The sequence below is a fragment of the Dryobates pubescens genome, chromosome Z (genome assembly GCF_014839835.1).
Source record: "Dryobates pubescens isolate bDryPub1 chromosome Z, bDryPub1.pri, whole genome shotgun sequence".
Lineage (NCBI taxonomy): Eukaryota > Metazoa > Chordata > Aves > Piciformes > Picidae > Dryobates > Dryobates pubescens.
The window spans coordinates 27955490-27976488 of record NC_071657.1 but is presented as its reverse complement, the minus strand read 5'-3'; positions in this window follow the sequence as shown (position 1 = coordinate 27976488).

Here is a 20999-nt window from a genome sequence, read left to right as displayed (position 1 = left end):
GAGAATTCTTTAGACTTTTTCATAGAGAGAGAAACACTCCATTAACACGCCATTCAGAGAGTACTCTTCAATAATTAAGTGTTGAGTATTGTGGTTTCCCACTGAGTGAAAACTTCTGATCCTGAAGACAGAAACAGTCCAGCTCTTACACTGAAAAGACATAGCCACTGGAGCACAGTGAAAATAACACAGCATTGTGGAGGCACTACATAAACATAGATGCCTCTCTAAAACAGAGCATGGCATGCAGGCAAAAAATTACCAGCTGCTGCCTTAAATTCAACTGACTCCATAAGCACCCTGCTTTTGAATCCTGTATCATAGTATCAATTTAAAACTACCTTACCAGTGTTAAGTGCAGAAAGGACACTGCCTCATTTCTAAATCTTCTAGACCAAATTATAGCTGGTATAATAGATATCCATGGGCTTCCCTATCCTCAGTGTGAACAGTTTTCTTCCTAGTGTTCCCAAGTGGGAGACAACTGCAGCCTGGGTGTTTGGGTAGGAAAGACAGAAGTCCTTTCATTCTCTGGAGCTACCAGAACATATTGTGTGTCAAGGTTACAGATTTCTTGTCTCAAGCCAAGATGACTATACTGAACTCCACAAATATTTGCTGTGAGGCCTTCAAACAGAGAATTCCGAAATGTCAATACCACACATGCATCCAGCACTGCTGTCTTGTAGTGTGAGTGTGCATCAGTTCTTATGATGTCCAGCTGCACTGAAGGGTGTCTGGAGACCTGCTGGTTCCATCCAAGGCTCTGGTGATGAACTGAGTACCCAGAGCAGTGCTTGTCTCTTATTCTAACAAATATAACCCAAAGGTGGCCTATTGGATGGGAGTTACAAATGAAGTGTGATAAGGCAAGAAATTAATAAAAACATAAATTATATATTAATTTGGCTCCACCACCCACATAAATATATACAAAAGTTATTAAAAATTATAAAGGTTTGGTATTCACTTGAGAATATCTTCACAATATAGGAATGGTTACAAATGGTTTGAGAAAGAGTATTTGGAAAAGATAGATCCAAAAGCATTAAATCACCCCACTATCAGAAAAATCTTCCTAAACTGATTTGCTGCTTACAACCCATGTGTGTGGTGGGCAAAAAACCATAGAGAGAAGAGAAGAGCCTTGTGTTCTCTGCAGCTCACCCTGTTTTATCCAGCCGGCTAATTTTTGTTGGAAATGTCACCAGACAAAGGCTAGAACTGATAACCATCAGTTCTCTGCTCAAACATGCCCAAACATCTCCAAAACATTCTGAGACTTGACCCTGCATGGGGTCTGTGCCTGGCAGGACACATGGCTTGGGGAAAGGGCCCATGTGAAATCCATAGATCTGCAGGCCTGGGAGGGGTATCTCTACTCTGGCTCCCCTCATTTCAGCCTCTCCGTTTCCCCCCATCCTGTCTTTGCAGTGGGAAGGAGGGGTTTGGGATGCACTGCCACAGTGGGAAATATTTTCTTGTTGCTTCACTCCTTAGGCAGACTCCCTTGTTGAATGCATTGGACTCCACACTAAACACGTGACTGACCACCTAGGGCATCAGCCTAGGGCAGATTGTCAAAAGACATCATATGAGAACGTTGCATACAGCAGAGTAGCCATTTTCATGTCAAAACCCAGTTCCTAGCTTCCTGAAGTTTAGGAAGTTACTAAAGTTTAGGAAGTTACTAGATTGTATGTGCATAATGATCTTTTTTTTCCCCCCCTAAGAATCTGTCTGATTGATCTTTGAATCCATTCATATTTTTGGCCTGTGCAACACCCCACAGCAATGAATTCCACTGCTTAATTGTGTGCCATGCTAAAAAATAAAAACAAAAAAAAGGCACTTTTTATGGTTCATTTTATTTTTGCTTATTATTTAATCAGAAGCACTTTTGCCCACTTCAGACAAAAACATTCTGTGTGATTTTATAACCGACAATTCAATTCCCCAACATAAAATGGCAGTAAATGCCACTTTAAGCCAGACATATGCTCTCATTATTTTAGCATTCCAGTGGATCTGATAAAAAAGATTTGTTGAAGAGGACTACGAAGGCAGAGTAAGGACTCCAAAAGCTGACATAAGAAATGAAGCAAACAGTTCTGGTTTGAAAGAAAAGGAACTGGCCACCTTTGACTCCAGAGAATAAAATACTCTTTTCTCATCGTGTGGGCCAGTAGACAAGAATGGCATAGACAAACTCAGCTTTTCATTGCCATGAGACTGAAACATAGATCTCTGTGAGATCTTTCAGTTTTCAGTGAGAGGTGGACACCAAACCCCAGTCAGAGCTTCTGAAAGCAACTTTGTAAAGGAAGTCAGAATAAAGAGAGGCTAGTCTGGGGCTTTGTGTAGGTTTTGGTGTTGTCTCAATGTCTCGGGTTGAGCAGACACAAAGGCAGCAGAAAAGGCAGTCCCAGGTATGGGATGCCTCCCTGGGAATGGGCCAAGGCTAGGTCAAGGTGTGAGCCCATGGCTGGGCAGAGAAGGGCTGTAAGGAGCAGGAGACTACCCCTTTTGCTGCATGGCTGGCAAATGGACTCTCTCCTGCCTATTAACATTTAATGAACTGCAGACTCTCGACACAGCTTTTAATTGCAGGTGCTTTCTAAGCACTGGTATTTTCTGTGTTTCTAGTTGGGTTTGATAGCAGTCTGTGTACATATGAGGCAGATGTAAATGCATGCTGACAAAAGCATTTAGTGTTGAGGCCACAATGCTTCAGTTCCAAAATATGCCTGTACAAAGAACAGCAATTACGATGAGTTCTAACAATTTATGTCACAATTTTGGCCTTCATAAATTAGATGAATCCTTCTCATTTGGTACATATATCCTCAGTGGCCTGTAGAAAAAAACAACATGAAAAAGGCAAGCCTGTTTTGCTTGCTATGGTCTCAGCAGGAACGGACATGAGCTAGGAACTTCAGGATCAATAGAGGGTGAAGCCAAGCTTGGAATTTCACTCTGAAAGGGATGCTTGCTCACCTAAAAATTTAATTTTGAGTATCCACTCCTCTCTCAATAAAAACTTCTGCCCTTACTCACTGTAAAAATTGCAGCTGCTTTTTACCATCCACATAATCAGTACTAAGAAAACTTAACTGGTTGAAGGCTCATAAATGGGCCTGAGTAGCATCTGAGGCCAAGCTGTCAGGAGTCCTTGAAAAGCAGGATATTTTCAGCTTGTTAAGATACAGCACATTTTAACTTTGCTGAAGCTATTTGTTTACAAAACAAATACATGTCATGAAAAACAATCCTTTCTTTTAGGCCAATTTTCGTAAGACCTGCAGCTAGGGTTGACATGGAGTACGTTGACTTCCATATTACTGACTATAAGAACATCTGGTTTTCTCTCATTGAAAATTGTATATACAAGTTTACACAGGTTTTAAAGCCATTTGACTCCAGTGTATTGAAAGCACTGATATACGTGTCAGTAATGTAGCTGTAGACAAGGACAAGATCCATCTCCAGAGGAATTCTTGACTGTTTCCAGGCTTTGCTATTGAAATACAAGTAGATGCTGGATGTGGGAAAGGCTAAAGCTATGCTTCTTGGCTCAAAGCCCAGGACTGAAAGATTTGGGTCCATTTTTCCAGCTGAAAAATTTAATGTATTTCCTCCCAGAACTTCAAGAGTTTTGCATACTCAGCTGGGGAGTTAAGAGTAACTCCGATGAGGTCAATGGAACTATAGGCATAGATTGTAGCTCTAGATCTGACATGTACTATTTCTTTGTAAACAGTTTACTTTAAACTCGTTAAAGATGGGTCAGACACAGCAGTCACTAGGAAGGAAAGAAAAAAAGGTGTAAAGACAACTTCTCAGTGCACAGAAACTGCATGGGAAATTTGGGCAAAAAAATTCCTGTTGTGGAGAAACTTGAATCAATTATTAGAGATTCCTTTACTCCTAATTGCCTTGAGTTTTCTCAGTTTACCAAGTTAGCCTCTCAGACAGCATTTTTTAAGAGTATTACATTGCATTCAATATATTGTGCTATTGGGAAACTACAGAATTTCATTAGTAGAGAATAAAAATAATAAAAAGAATTGCACTATGCTCAGTTGTATATGCAAGGCTCAGTACAAGCATTTTATTTTGACTAATGGCCTCAGTCATGCCGAAGATGGGAGTGTGTTGATGAGGCATTTTTGTTAGCAGATATGACTTATTTCTCCTTTTGCTCTTACATGTTCTTTGGTCAAAAGTCTGGCCCCACTGCCCAAATGCACTGCCTCAGAGTACTTACGTGAATGGATCTGGTAGCTCAAGTTCTTCTAGTAATCCTGGTCAGGATCCGTCCCAGGCACAGGCTTTATCCGGCAAGTCCCTGTGGGGACATGCAGCAGGAAGTGCCAAGTTATTATCCTCCTTTACAACTTTGAGTAAAATCTACACAAGGATGTAATAAAGTTAATTACTAGGTGTTGTCTTTCACTTGGAGGTAAATCTGTGACTTCTTGGGGCTTGCTTAAAACAGAAGCATTATCAGGCACTAAGTATATCTATCAAACAAGGACTGACATTCATGCAAGTGAGGACCTGAGCTATAGAGAATCATGGAGTCACGGAGTCGTTTAGGTTGGAAAAGGCCCTTAAATCATCAAACCCAATAGTTAATGTAACACTGGCAAGTATGCAACTTTTTTAGTTCTCTCTTGATGACTGCACAAGAATAACTTGATAACAAGAAAGAAGAGTGACCTCTGGGAAGTGGGACCACACTGTTCTGAACTTCTCATAAGATTCTATAAAGTGCTATTCCAGCTGCAGGGAGTGCCTAAGCCTATCAGCAGTCCCAGAGAGCAGCAGAGACAACAACTCTGTTCACCATTGTCAGGTGAATGATAGGCTCAGTATAGTGGCTGAGCTGAAAGAAAAGGTGGAAAGGCTAAGGAGCATCAGGGAGGTTGAACAAGAGCTAGGCTCTGCCCTAGATGAAATAGAAACAGGAGCACCCATCAGAAAATACCCAGGATGAAGTGGCCCCCGTGTCCCGTCCCTGTCAGGCTGAAGGCAGAAACCCACATAAAAAGAGTGAATGGATGGAAATTCATAGTCAGGGCATCAGGTGAACTCCCTCCTTGCATAACCCACTCCCCAGGTGCCTCTTAACAAGAAGAACAAGGCTCTGATTAAGAAAGATCAGTCATAGAATCATAGAATTGTTAGGGTTGGAAGGCACCTCAAGGATCATCTAGTTCCAACCCCACTCCCATGGGCAGAGACACCTCACACTACATCAGGTTGCCCAGAAGAACATCCAGCCTGGCCTTAAAAACCTCCAGGGATGGAGCTTCTATCACCTTCCTGGGCAACCTGTTCCAGTGTTTCACCAGCCTCATGGTGAAGAACTTCTTCTGAATATCCAATCTGAATCTACCTATTTCTGGTTTTGTTCCATTCCCCCTAGTCCTATCACTACCTGACACCCTAAAAAGTCCCTTCCAGCTTTCTTGTAGGCCCCCTTCGGATACTGTAAGGCCACAATAAGGTCTCCTTGGAGCCTTCTCTTCTCCTTACTGAATAGCCCCAACTCTCTCAGTCTGTCCTCATAGGAGAGGTGCCCCAGCCCTCTGATCATCCTCGTGGCCCTTCTCCGAACATACTCCAGCACCTCCAGATCCTTCCCGTAATAGGGGATCCAGAACTGGACGCAGTACTCCAGCTGGGGTCTCACCAGAGCAGAGTAGAGGGGGAGAATCAGCTCTGTCAACCTGCTGGCTATGCTTCCCTTGATGCAGCCCAGGATGTGGTTGGCTTTCTGGGCTACAAGTGCACACTGCTGGCTCATGTTGAGCTTCTCATCCACCAGCACCCCCAAGTCCTTTTCTTCAGGGCTGCTCTCAAGCCAGTCACTGCCCAGCCTATATTGGTGCTTGGGATTGCCTCGACCCAGATGCAGGACCTTGCACTTGGTCTTATTGAACCTCATGAAGTTGTCATGGGCCCACCTCTCCATCTTGTCAAGGTCCCTCTGGATGGTCTCCCTTTCCTCCAGCGTGTCTGCTGCTCCACTCAACTTGGTGTCATCGTGAAACCTGCTGAGGGTGCACTCAATACCACTGTCCATGTCACCCACAAAGATGTTAAACAAGACTGGTCCCAGGACTGATCCTGAGGGACTCCACTTGTCACTGGCCTCCAATAGCCACACTTCATCCCTCACAATATCTTTCTCTCTAAGTCAGGGAGATATGAATTTGATATCTGAACTGTTCAGTGCATAAAAAAATTGGTTGATTCTTTGCATCCAGAGGGTAGTGGTCAGTGGTTCAATGTCCAGATGGAGATGGGTAACAAGTGGTGTCCCTCAGCCATCTGTACTTGGACCAGTGCTGTGTAGATAATATAGACATAGACGGTGGGACTAAGGGCACTCTCAACAAGTTAGCAGATGACACCAAGATGAACAGTGCGGTTGACACCCCTGAGGGATGGAATGTCATGCAGAGGGACCTGGACAAGATGAAGAAGTGGGGCTATGCCAGCCTCATGAGGTTCAACAAGGCCAAGTGCAAGGTCCTGCACCTGGGTCAGGACAATCCTTATTGTCAGACAGCCTAGGGGAGGTTGTGATACAGAGCAGCCCTGTGGAAAAGAGCTTGGGGGTACTGGTGGATGAAAACTGGACATGTGCCAGCAATATGTACCTGCAGCCCATAAGGCCAATTGAATTCTGGGATGCATAAAAAAGCATGGCCAGCAGATCAGGAGAGGTGATTCTGTCGTTCTACTCTGTTCTGGTGAGACCTCTCCTGGAGCAGTGTCCAGCTCTGAGTCCCTCACTACAAGAAGGACACAGACTGATGGAATGGGTCCAGAGAAAGGCCACAAAAATGATCAGAGGGCTGGACACCTCCCCTATGAAGAAAGGCTTGAGAGATGGAGTTGTTCCTGGAGAAGAGCCTACAAGAAAGCTGGGGAGAGACCATTTACCATGGCACATAGCACCAGGACAAGGGACAAAGGTTTTAAACCAGAGAAGGGCAGATTTATGATCACCTCACTAGGGGAGGATTTTATTAATGTTTATCTAAGGGGTGGGTGTCAGGAAGATGGGGCCACACTATCCTCACCAGTCACCAGTGGTGTGCCCCAGGGATCAGTACTGGGCCCCATGCTCTTTAACATCTTTATTGATGATCTGGACGAGGGCATCGAGTCCATCATCAGTAAATTTGCTGACGACACCAAGCTGGGGGCAGGAGTTGATCTGCTGGAGGGTAGAGAGGCTCTGCAGAGGGACCTCGACAGGCTGGGCAGTTGGGCAGAGTCCAAGGGCATGAGATTTAACACATCCAAGTGCCGGGTTCTGCACATTGGCCACAGCAACCCCATGCAGAGCTACAGGCTGGGGTCAGAGTGGCTGGAGAGCAGTCAGGCTGAGAGGGACCTGGGGGTGCTGGTCGACGGTAGACTGAACATGAGCCTGCAGTGTGCCCAGGCAGCTAAGAGGGCCAATGGCATCCTGGCCTGCATCAGGAACAGTGTGGCCAGCAGGAGCAGGGAGGTCATTCTGCCCCTGTACACTGCACTGGTTAGGCCGCACCTCGAGTACTGTGTCCAGTTCTGGGCCCCTCAGTTTAGGAAGGATGTTGACTTGCTGGAACGAGTCCAGAGAAGAGCAACAAAGTTGGTGAGGGGTTTGGAACATAAGCCCTACGAGGAGAGGCTGAGGGAGCTGGGGTTGCTTAGCCTGGAGAAGAGGAGACTCAGGGGTGACCTTATTACTCTCTACAACTACCTGAAGGGAGGTTGTAGACAGACAGATGTTGGTCTCTTCTCCCAGGCAAGCAGTACCAGAACAAGAGGACACAGTCTCAGGCTGCGCCAGGGGAGGTTCAGGCTGGATGTTAGAAAAAAGTTCTATACAGAAAGAGTGATTGCACATTGGAATGGGCTGCCTGGGGAGGTGGTAGAGTCGCCATCACTGGAGGTTTTTAGGAGAAGACTTGACAGGGTGCTTGGTGCTGTGGGTTAGTTGCTTGGGCGGTGTTGGATTGGTGATGGGTTGGACGCGATGATCTTGAAGGTCTCTTCCAACCTGGTTTATTCTATGTATGTATTCTATGTATTCTCAGTGGGCCCCAGTGACAAGACAAGAAATTATGGGCATAAACTTAAATGTGGGGAATTCCATCTAAACATGAGAACCTTCTTTATTTTGAGGATGGCTGAACTTGGAACATTTGCCCAGAGAGACAGTAGTGTCTCCATCTGTGATTTTGTGATTTAGATTGGACATGAGGAAAAAGTTCTTTACTGTGAGGGTGGTGGAATACTGGAACAGGTTGCCCAGGGAGGTGGTGGAGGCCTCATCCCTCAAGACATTCAAGATTAGGTTGTAATCAGAGTTTAAAAAGATATCTGAAGAGCAGTTCTTGAAATATTTGCCAGGAAGATACCTTAAAAGGCCAGTCTCTGTTCTTGTTCTTCCAGGCAAAGATGACTGGATATTAAAGCAATAATAAATTTTTAGGAAGGGCTGTTGGGCTATCTTTGGAAGAGGTATTTGTTTGTTTGTTTTGCTAACAGAAATGCTAGCAGAAAGTGTCTTCTGGCTGATAACCACTTACAGATGCTAACATAACCCTGGAGGAAGTGTACTGGAGGGAATGGTGTGGTCTCTGGTGACTGCAAGATGCAGGCATTTCTTGGTTCTTACTCAAGGAGGACCATGCACAGACATCTGCAACTGCCCTGGTCTTTTTTGTGGTTTGTTTTTTTTTTAGATGCCTAATTGGCATTCGAGAAAGAATTTATGATGGGTTCCATGCTGGACTTCCACTCTTGACAAGGAAAAGTATTCAGTTTGCTGTGATGTGCATTAAGTTGGTGAGAGAAGTATCACATTTAATAACACTAAGATTTACTCACTGCTGTCCAAACTGCTGAACAGCCAGACAGCAGATAGGCTGCAGATCTACAATTACCTGTCATAGTTTGAATTGCAGTTTATGGAGTTCTTAATAGAAGATTAGCTCTTTTATTAGTTTTTACTTATATTTTTTATTTTTTTTCAGCCCAAAGAGATAACACTTTGCATTCCACATGATATGTTACAGTATTGAGGAAGGGAAGAAGAAGGTTTTCTGGTTTTCCTATCAGTACCATTACTCAGCTTTATGAAAGAGAGATTTTTTGGAGTATGGAAAACACAAATGCACTAGCCCATAAACCTGACCTAGTTGTTATGTGAAGAACGTGCGTAATAACTCTGATTTCTAAACATGATAATTTCTCTATAACCACTACTTCATCATCAGGTCATTAATTGTATCAAGGAGCAATATACTAATAATTAGCATAAATATATATAAATATATATATAATATATATATATTATTATTTTATTTTTATATATATATATATATAAATAAAAGTTCTACATACTTCTATATAAATCAATGTCTGTCATGCATTCACTCCTGTGTAAGTGAATACCCTATATTTGCAATAGGTAATTAAAAACAATTTTCTGGTTTTACACCCACCATCTGCACATCCAACATGATAGATAAGCAAGTATGCCATTAGCTAATGTTAGATTGCCAGACCATGGTAGTTTCTTTGACAAATTGATATAAAGTGTAATATTTTAATAAATAAAACAGATAAACCAAATGTTTGTGAGCATGAGACTAATAGATATTAATAAAGGCCTTCAAGTCAAACTTAATATCAACCTTTGTACAAGGACTTTACTAACATAAGCTGTGTATTATGGTACCTCAGGGGTCACTAAAGACAAAAAAAAGTCAGTTAAATTCTAACCCACAGCTTTGGGTTGAACTATCACACTTGCATGGTTCACATTGATATGCTGGACAGTCATAGGTCAGAGCAATAGATTCTGGCACCTCATTATTAATTACAAATAATTTGAGATCAGTCAAAGAGCTCTGTGTTTGTTCTGGGCAGATGTAGCACCTCGTGAACTCTTCACAGACAACTTGGTAATGAGTCGCAAACACTGGCCAAGAGGTTAAAATAATATCTTAATTGTCATCTAACAAAAAACAAACACACACAAAAAAAGTGCAGTATTGGTTAGTATCATCTCTTTTGCAATTTACCTCTGACTATCTTTCTTTTATTTTCTGTAAAAGATCACTTGCTATTAGACACCTCCAGCCCTGAAGAAATATGAAAAGGAAAGCTCTAGGGAGGATATGTATGCTCTTACCAACAAAAAGTAACTCAGTAGCACTGTCTCCGTTCACAAGGCAGGAAAACAGGGTTACATAGAAGTTTAGGCCTCAACACAGGAGGTACTCAATACGTAAAAATGAAGCACTGCAGACTATCTACAAGACAATACGGTGTCACAGGAGAAGAAAATATGACAAGACCAGCAAAGAAACAGAAGGACGACCTCATTCAGTTTTTACAGGAGGGGCTGAGAAACTAGAAGTGAAGAACTGTCCCCATCTCTGTGGCCCCAGGCGTGTAATTTAATCCCTCCTTCTACTGCTCTGCTGGATATTTCACCCAGAAGGGGCCCAGCAAGGAGCATGGGGCTGTGAAACAGCTATCACAAATGGCCCTGATTTCACTAGATGATTTTAAAAATACATCTAAATTGTGCATCCACCTGAAGAACCAGCCCAAAGCACGTTGCAGCACTTCCTACCTGTATGCCCAGAATGAATTTGACATCAGTGCTATCGTTTATAAAATTAGTGTAATGCTCATGTGTCTACTCAAAATAGCAGCATAGGATTTTCTGATACTTGTTTTCTTCTGATTCCAGTTTATACATTTCTCTACATGCTTCCTAGACCTCTACAAGAAAAAAAAAATCTTACTAAAAAGTAAAAAAAAAAAAAAAAAAGAGTGGTGTAAGGTATTTATTTAAATAAATAAATTCTATCTTTTATAAATGTTTTGTTTGCCTGTAAAATTCAAAGTTTATTATAATAAGGAGAATGCTGAAGTAGACATATCTATCATTATCATAATCTAGGATTATCTTCTGCTCTGTAACACACCAGGCAAATAATAGCTGATAATTTACATGTACAGCTTCAGTCTGATGTAAAATTGCTATTTGTTTAGGAAATCTGAATCAAAAAATCATGAGATTGGCTTAAAGAACATGACGTTTAAATAAAGCAATACCTTTTGGTACTCTTTCACGTTTTCTATTTTCTAGGAAGTGCTCAGGTAACATTTTAAATCTTTTCTCTCTCTGAAACTGTATAATCTAGAAAAATGCACTCAAATGAGTGAAATATGAGTTCCTTGCTTCTTAAAACATCTCTGGGATTTGGATTTCATGACAAACAGCGAGAGAGCACAAGACAAAGCCATGAGAGTTTGCCAGGCTGCCAATAGTCAGCCAGCCTGTTGTTTTTTTTTGTAGTAAGTTATCTGGCACAGTAAGCACTGCTGAAAGAGCTGAACAAAATAGTATGAGAACGCTGAAGGCATAAAGATGGAAACATGGGAATGTGGGGGGCGGGGTGTTTCTGAGTTAAGCACTTGCTAGGAGAGGCTAGTGGGAAGTAATGAGAAGGAAAGTGGTGGAGTGAGTGGAGCAAAAGTTGTGGAATGAGTGAGCCAATTCTTGTTAAGTTTATGGCCAATTAATGTTTGCCATACTTGGGAATCAAAAGTTTAGCAAGGGTTCCTCTATATTAAAGGCAGTTCTTTGAACAATAGAGCCCTTTTTCTGCAATTCACAGCTGTCAGAGATCATTTCACTCCCTATACAATTCTAAAAAGTGATGTCTTTAATAGGCAGCATAAACACTGTTGGACTAGTGTGTACTGAGCTTGATTTAGATGCTCAGTGCATGGCACAGTTTGCATCTGTCAGGATTTGTAAGGAAAAGCTGCATAAATAGACTCACATTTGAGAAGAAGGAGGGAAAAACAGGATTGCAAACATCTCATACACCGGCTTTAAAATGACATGAGCCAGGAAAGCAAGAGTTAAAGGTGAAATTCTATCCCAAACACTCTCACTGCAGTCACTTCCCAGGTGAAGTGCCGCTATAGAGAGAAGGGCCAGCAGAAGATGCAAGAGCACTTTAGCAGGGTATTTATTCCCCCTTTTACCTTTATTTTGCCTTTAATGTTTAAATATAGTATAATTTTAATTTACTTATTCAGTTGACAGGTTGTCTGTTATACTGCTTCTCATAACATGTTTAGCACATCCCTCTGTGTTACTCTTCCAGTCTGTTTTGTATACGTATTTTATATTTTTCAGTGTCACAGTGAACACAGAAGTTTATCTGGACTGTTCACTCTGGAAGGACTTCAAAGTACAGGCACAATAACAAGTGAAAGAGCATGGAGTGATTGAACACATTCCTCCTACATACAGGCTTTACCCAAGGTGAGGTTCATTTGAAGTTCAGGTACAATCCAGAGCTTTCCAAACTCCAAAACACCAAGATTGTCATGAAATCCCTGAAGGAGAAATCTAAGACTTACACAGACTGAGTTTTGCTCATAGATATATTGAAAATAGAAGAAATGTTCATAATTAGCAATGGCATTTAAGGAACAAAAGCTTGGGGTTCATTCTTCCTTTTCTCTTGCCATGGGATCATGTTACAAGCACCCCTCCTTCTTCTGGCACAGATCAATATGGCAGAGTAAAAATCCACCAAACAAAGACAGTTTCCTCCACAGGGAAAACTCATTCATTAATCAAGTAAGATTGTAGCTGCTTTTGTAATCTGTAAGTATAGTCTACCAAATTTGAAGTGCTCAACAACATTTCAACAACTTTCATTAAATCTCTCAAGTCTGCACTTGAAATCAAGTCTTTCAGCTGGTTGCATCCACTCTACCTCCTTTGTCCAAGCAGTGCAAAGCATGAAACATTGAAGGATACTTGAGAAAGTAATTTTTAGCATAACATTCATGAGAAATTATAACAAAAATCTGACAAAATGGAAAAGGGAGAAACCAGAATCTCCCAAAACATAGTTTTGTCCATAGAAATTGATCAGTGTAGACTTTCTGATCCCAAACCAGCATTTAGAACTGAAACACTGCATGTGTTTTTGAAACAGCCACTCAAGCTGCTATGCTAGCATCTTTACTGATGAAAATTTTGTTCTTGCCCCAGGACATAACAGTTCAGCAATAGCTGGAGGTTATCTGCACTGGGTTAGGAACTGGCTGGAGGGCTGAGCCCAGAGAATGGTGGTGAATGGTGCCACATCCAGCTGGCGGCCAGTCACCAGTGGTGTCCCCCAGGGATCTGTGCTGGTGCCCATGCTCTTTAATATCTTTGTCAATGATCTGGATGAGGGGATTGAGTCCATCATCAGTAAGTTTGCAAATGACACCAAGCTGGGGGTAGGAGTTGATCTGTTAGAAGGTAGAAAGGCTCTGCAGAGGGATCTCGACAGGCTGGACAGATGGGCAGAGTCCAAGGGCATGAGATTGAACACATCCAAGTGCCAGGTTCTACACATTGGCCACAACAACCCCATGCAGAGCTACAGGCTGGGGTCAGAGTGGCTGGAGAGCAGCCCGGTAGAGAGGGACCTGAGGGTACTGGTTGATAGTAGGCTGAACATTAGCCAGCAGTGTGCCCAGGCAGCCAAGAAGGCCAATGGCATCCTGGCCTGTATCAGGAACACTGTGTCCAGCAGGAGCAGGGAAGTCATTGTGCCCCTGTACACTGCACTGGTTAGGCCACACCTTGAGTCCTGTGTCCAGTTCTGGGCCTCTCAGTTTAGGAAAGATGTTGAGTTGCTGGAATGTGTCCAGAGAAGGTGGTGAGGGGTTTGGAGCACAAGCCCTGTGAGGAGAGGCTGAGGCAGCTGGGGTTGCTTAGCCTGGAGAAGAGAAGGCTCAGAGGAAACTTTATTGCTGTCTACAACTACCTGAAGGGAGGTTGTAGCCAGGTGAGGGTTAGTCTCTTCTCCTGGGCGGCCAGCACCAGAACAAGAGGACACAATCTCAAGCTGTGCCAGGGGAGGTTTAGCCTGGATGTTAGAAGAAGTTCTTCATAGAAAGAGTGATTGGCCATTGGAATGGGCTGCCCAGGGAGGTGGAGAATCACCATCACTGGAGGTGTTTAGGAGGAGATTGGATGGGGTGCTTGGTGCCATGGTTTATTTGATTAGATAGTGTTGGGTGATAGGTTGGACTCAATGATCTCGAAGGTCTTTTCCAACCTGGTTAATTCTATTCTATTCTATTCTATTCTATTCTATTCTATTCTATTCTATTCTATTCTATTCTATTCTAAAGCAGTAAAATTTTCAACACACACCAAAGGATTTTGAGAGCTATCAAAAAAGTATGAGTTTGGACATTGACTAAATGAGGAGTACGTTTGGAAATGTTGCATGGTGCATCAGAGCCACATAGATGTACAGAGACGCTTGTCAAACAGGTGAACCTGTGCAATGTGTGGTTAGTTGGATGAAGGCGAGGGAAAAAAGAGATTTATTATAGAGCAGTGAGCAGTGTATTATGGCAAAGCATATGATGACAGGAAAGGTTGGGAGAAAGAAGAATGCAAAACTTGTGTTGTTGAAAAACATCTTGTTAGTCACTTTGGAAATGGGAGGGGAAGGTCAGTCTAATGATATGGGTATTTCAGGCATTGGAAAGAACAAGAGGAAAGCAGACAGAATGGCCCAAAACACTTAATATTTCTTGTGTCTCATAATTCTTGTGTCTTTTGTGCATGTTTATGCAGGATCCTACATAATAGGTATACTATCCACCACATCACTGCTATCTCCCAGTCTACCTCAATATATAGACTCTCTTGGCCTAGGAAACCAAATTCTCACCTTGTGGAAAAGCCCTAATTATTACAGGCTAAAAGTTCCTCTTGAAGAAGCACCAAACAAAGCCAAACATCCATTTGTTTCATGAAATAAAATGTTTGGGGGAAAAAAAATGTAGCTCAGAAATCTCATTCAGGAATGACTGCCTGAATATGAAGACCTTGTCAGAAGAAAGTAATTTCGGTGCTTAATTGGAATCATCAGATTGGTAGGATCTGGCATTGCTGAAAAACTCACCTAAATCTAACCTGAAACAGTGACATGAGTCAGAAAATGCTGTCCATTTCTTTAGTTACACTGATTTCACACTCATCTGTAGAGACTTTCACGTGTCTGTGATTTATATTGGCATGAAAGACCAGCCAGTAAGTGTTTAAGCAAGCCTGCAAGTATCAGTTGTACGCACCTTTCATGCCCTTTCAAAACAGAACCTGCTAGTGAGGTACTAGTTGTTTACAGGCACATTCTTGACATTAGGCCATCAGGCTTTTTTTTTTTTTTCCAGGGAGGATTCAGGAATGTGCCATGTGAGTAACAAACCCCTTATGATTATGGAGTTTCTCCTTCCAAAAAAAAAACCCAACACATCTTCTTAAAGTGACACTGACATTTCCATGGGTTCACATGCTGCCCTAGTCATTTGCTAGTTGGAGAGATTTGTGTCCTTTAAATTAATTGCTTTTTTTAAAGAGTTGGTTGCCTAGATGAAACACACTGAACACTGGAACCTTTGTCCACTCAGAAGTGCAGTGTACCATCGCCTGATCTAGGAGTTTATTAACAGGGGTAAGAGATGCGTGTTGGTTCAGCCTCCCCAAAGACTTAAACACCTCCTGACAGATGTTCAATAACATTTACGCAATTCAAAAGAGGTTTTGAGCATCTCACAGGACCAATAAACCTGAATCCAGTCTTGATCCCCAGGAAGTAAAATGGCAAGTTCCCCCTGGTTTGAGTAGGTCCTGAAGCTGGTGTAAAAATATGAAAGTACTGGTACTAACTTTTCCAAAGAAAGTCAGTTAATTTAGCTCTAAAAATACAAAGTGAAGCCAAGTTAACTGCACCTGCATAGTCCTCATATGAAGGAATTCAGAACAGTGCTGCTCTCACAGTTGTTCAGCCTCACCATGCCATTATTGTGGTGTGAAATATGAAGGAATTTTATCATGCATTACAGACCCTGGTCTAGGTTAGGCTGAGCTCAGTTCATAACAGTTCCATTGTTATCAATGATCTTAGTCTGGGTTGGGGGGATGGGGCTAAGAGCAGAGTGGGGCCTGTGCCTGAGGAAGTTTTATGATCTCATTGTTTTGTACTTTCTAGTGTCAGGAGTCACAGAGGCATATTCCTGGAATGATTGCACAGGTGGTGTTAAATAGCCATTAGCAGACTACAGGCATGGTTTAAAAGAGATTAGTTGTTCAAAGGACTGCTTTCAGAATAAATAGCTGTCAAGGAAGTATTACACCTTGTATGGAAAAAAAGGAATGTGATGGGAAAAAATCAGCCTTCATATGTATCTCATTGAAAGATGCATAAGAAGAATTAGCAATACAGTCACAACACAGTTTTGTGGCTACAGGGTTTATTAATTTGGCCAGCCTAGTTCTTTTTCCCTGATTACTTACAAGCAGCACAAAATGTTTAGCTAAGTTTTTTAAACTTTCTGTCAAACAGATCAATGAAGTCTCTGACTCCTGTGCTGTAGAAAAAGTCTTATAGTTGCTTGGCACTGAAACCCCACCAGAACCCAAATCTCACAGTGACATAACAAGGGGGGAAAGCCTTATGAAAACACCTGACTCCATAACATTCACATTCTCTTATTTGGCAGCTTTCATTCCCACGCCCACTGTATCAAACAGATGGGAATCATGCTGAAGAGCAGCTTTGCTTTCATGTGGCTAAAGAAACCTTTCTCATGGCAACAAACAAAGGATCAGGGACAAGCAGAAAGGAAATGAAGTGTTGTGCTGCCACACTTGTCATTTTTGCCAGTGAAAAACAAGAGAATGGGCTTACTTACATAAGCTTCTTGTTGCATGTAATTTTCTTAAATCTGATTAGGATCATTTAGGCTTTTCTAATTACAGCAATCTCAGAAAGCCATGCCTGCTACCTGTTTACCTAGGAGCTTTCTTCTCTCTTTTTTCCCCACTTACAGAAGAAAATTAAGTTCTCATATGGCTAAAAAAATTCAGAGACAAATTTTACATCCATAAGAAATGTCAGTATGAGGTCAAATTACAGAACTGTGTAGGCATGTGGTGGTTTGAGCCTTAACTGGGATTTAAGAGCTCAGATGGGTGCAAGACTGAGAATCCCTCCTCTTTCCCAATAGAGAGGGAAAAAAGGGAAAGGGGGCAAATCCACTGAGAAACAATTTTGGAGTTGGTTTGGAAGTAGAGAGGAAAAACTATTTCTTTAAACTCTATATATAACAATGGCAAGAAGGGTTCACAAGGGTAAGGAACAAGGATGGATGGGGAAAATATGAATACAAAACCAGTCCTTTGAAGTGATGTGGATGAAGCAGGGAGAGGACCAGGCCTGACCACATGGCAGAGAAGCAGGAAGCCATCAGCAACTCTCTCTTGTCCCCACAAAGGCAGAAATAAAAAGACCAAAATGGCTGCAGTGTCTCCCTTTTTATAGGCTTGTTGGACAGGGAGGGAGAGTGGAACATACTAACTCAGTTCCCCAGGGGGAAAATGCCCTCCAGGGAGAGCAAGGCTCTCACAAGCCCTCCCCCCGCAACCGGCTTTCAGGATGGGCATAACCCATCACAATCTACCCCTCTGTTCCACTTCGCCTTCATCCAATCTTGACATGTGGTGTTTGAATCCTCAATGCAAGTCCCTCTATATCCTGTCTCTCTCTCTCTCAGGGCAGTCTCTCCCTCTCTGGTGCTGGTCAATGTAGATGGTGCTTGAGCTAGGCAGGGATGTGGTGAAGAATCAGGAATCAGTCTGTCTTTCAAAGGGTAAGTAAAATCAGGAACAGTCCATTGCTGTAGGGACATCAGGAACAGTTCATTGCTACAGGGACATCAGGAACAGGTGAGATGATGTAGGAGCTCTCTGGATTGGTGTGTGATGTGTTCATGTTGAGTCCTGGATGCTAGGCTGGTAGTAAACTAGGAGAGAAAAAACTTAGAACAACTTATAACTAGTATACAGTGACTATATTACATTGGTGTGCGCTGCCCCCTCTGAGTTCATCCCCTCTCAGCCAGATTCATGTTCTGCTGTGGGATACACTGAATGTCCCCAGTTTCTAACATGACCCAGTAGGTGTGACCAGGCCCCTCAGCAGAGACCACCCCTTGAGCTGGTTTGCCCCTACCAGCAGTGGGGACAACCCACACCGACTTCCCCAGCAGGTTTTTCTCAAAAATCACAGGAACTCCATCTCCATCCACTGTTTGCAGCAGGTCAGACTGGGCAGGACCAGCTTGGTTCACAGATCCTCTGCTGTTCAATAACCAAGTGGTTTGAGCTAGGTGTCTTTCCCAGTTCCTAAAGGTACTACCCCCCATGGCTTTTAGGGTGGTCTTTAGCAAGCCATTGTAGCGCTCGACCTTCCCCGCAGCTGGTGCATGGTATGGGATGTGGTAAATCCACCCAATGCCATGTTCCTTTGCCCAGTCCCTATGGGATGGTTCTTGAAGTGGGTTCCATTGTCTGATTCAGTCCTCCTGGGTGTGCTGTCTCTCCACAGGATATGTCTCTCTAGGCCCAGAATGGTGTTGTGAGCAGTGGCATGAGGTACTGGGTAGGTTTCCAGCCACCCTGTACTTCCCTCCACCATGGTCCGTATGTGCTGTTTGCCACTGCGAGACCGAGGAGGGATGATGTAGTCATCTGCCAGCCCTCTCCATACTTATATTTTGACCATCTCCCCCCATACCAGAGAGGCTTCATGCGCTTGGCCTGCTTGATGGCAGCACAGATGTCACACTCACAGATAACTTGTGAGATGGCCTCCATAGATATATCCACTGATCTGTCCCGAGCCCACAGGTATGTGACATCTCTCCCTTGGTGGCCAGAAGTGTCATTGGCTCAGCAAGCTAAGAACAGCTCGCCCTTGTGTTCCCAGTCCAGGTCTATTTGGGAGATTTTAGCAGCCAGATCTGCTAGGTGGTTGTGCCTGTGTTCCTCAGTGGCTCTGCTCTTGGGGATGTGTGCATCGATCTGCCATACCTCTGTTGGCAGCCTGTCCAGGCGGCAGTGATGCCTTGCCACAGGTCGGCAGCCCAAAGAGGCTTCCCTTTTCTCTGCCACCTATTCCTCCTCCATTCCTTCAGCCACCCCCACAAGGCATTGGCTACCATCCAGGAGTCAGTGTAGAGGTACAGCACTGATCAGTTCTCTCATTCTGCTATATCCAGGGCCAGCTGGACAGCTTTTACCTCTGAGTAGTGACTGGATTTGAGTTCTCCATCCCTTGCTTCCACCACTTGCCTTGTTGGGCTCCAGACAGCTGCCTTCCATCTCCGCTTGCTTCCTACAAGCTGACAGGACCCATCTGTAAATAGAGCATAGCCCTTATCATTATCAGGGAGATCATTATATGGGGGAGCCTCCTCAGCACAGGTTTGCTCTGGTGGCACTCCAAAGTCAGCGCCCTCAGGCCAGTTGGTGATCACTTCCACTATGCCAGGGCATTCGAAGCTCCCCATCCAAGCTCACTGAGTTATCAGGGCCATCCACTTACTCCAGGTGGCATCTGTGGCATGATGTGGGGTTGAGCCTCTCCCTTTGAACATCCAGGTCAGGACTGGAAGCCTTGGAGTTAGAAATAGTGGTGACTCAGTCCCAATAGGCAGCTAGTATTTCCTTCTCTTTTGCAGTGTAGTTGGCCTCAGAGCCTTTGTACCCTTTACTCCAGAAACTTAGGGGTCTAGGTTCACCAGGAGCCTGCTGTCACAAGCTGCACATAGGACCATTCTCACCAGCCACAGTGTACAGCACATTCTTGATCTCTGGCCCAGTTCGAACAGGTCCCAGAGCCATAGCCTGGACCACCACTCATTTTATCTGGTCAAATGCCACCTGCTGCTCAGGTCCCCACACAAAATCATTTTTCTTTCATGTTACATGGAAGAGAGGTTTCACAAGTTGACTGTACCCAGGAATGTGCATTTTCCAGAAGCCCACAAGCCCCCAAAAGGACTGTGTCTCTTTCTTGTTTGTGGGTTGCATCATAGTGGCTACGCTGTTCACCACCTCCTGAGGGATGTGGCAAAGGCCATCTATCCATTGAACACCCAGGAACTGGATCTCTCTGGCAGGCCCTTTTATCTTGCTTCTCTTTATGGCAAAGCCCGCCTCCAACAGGATATCAATTATTGTCTTACCCTTCTGGTAAACTTCCTCTGCCGTCTCACCCCATACAATGATGTCATCAATGAACTGCAGATGCCCAGGGGCTCCACCTTTCTCTAAGGCAGTCTGGATCACCTCATGGCAGATGGTTGAGCTATGGACCCAACCCTGAGGCAACCAATTCCATTGGTACTGTACTCCCCTCCAGGTGAAAGCAAACTGTGGCCTGCATTCTTCTGCAATGGGAATGGAGAAAAGGCATTAGCAATGTCAGTTGTGGCATACCACTTGGCCACCTTCGATTCCAGCTCGTACTGCAGCTCCAGCATGTCCGGCACGGCTGATCGGAGGAGTCACTTCATTCAGGGCATGGTAGTCCACAGTCAATCTCCATTCCCCATTTGCCTTCTGCACTGGCCATATTGGGCTGTTGAAGGGGGAGTGAGCCTTGCTGATCACCTTCTGGCTCTCCAGTCATCAAATCAGTTGGTGTATGGGGTGCAGAGAGTCTCTGTTGGTCCTGTATTGCCTCCAATGTACTATGCAAGAGGCAAGAGGTAACTTCAAATCCTGCCTCTTATGGCTGCCCACTACGGAGGGGTCATCTGACGGCTCAGGAGTGGTAGACAGCTGTTCTTTGCCTGCGGTCTCTACAGCTGCAACCCCAAACGCCCACTTGTGCCCCCTAGGGTCCTTGAAGCATCCCTCCTGCAGAAAATCAATGCCAAGAATGCAAGGTGCATCTGGACCAGTCACTATGTTGTGCTTTCCCCATTCATTCCCAGTCAGGCTTAACTCAGCTTGCAATACAGTTAGGTTTTGTGAACCACCTGTGACTCCCTGAATGCTTATGAGCTGAACCCCTTTATACCTCAAT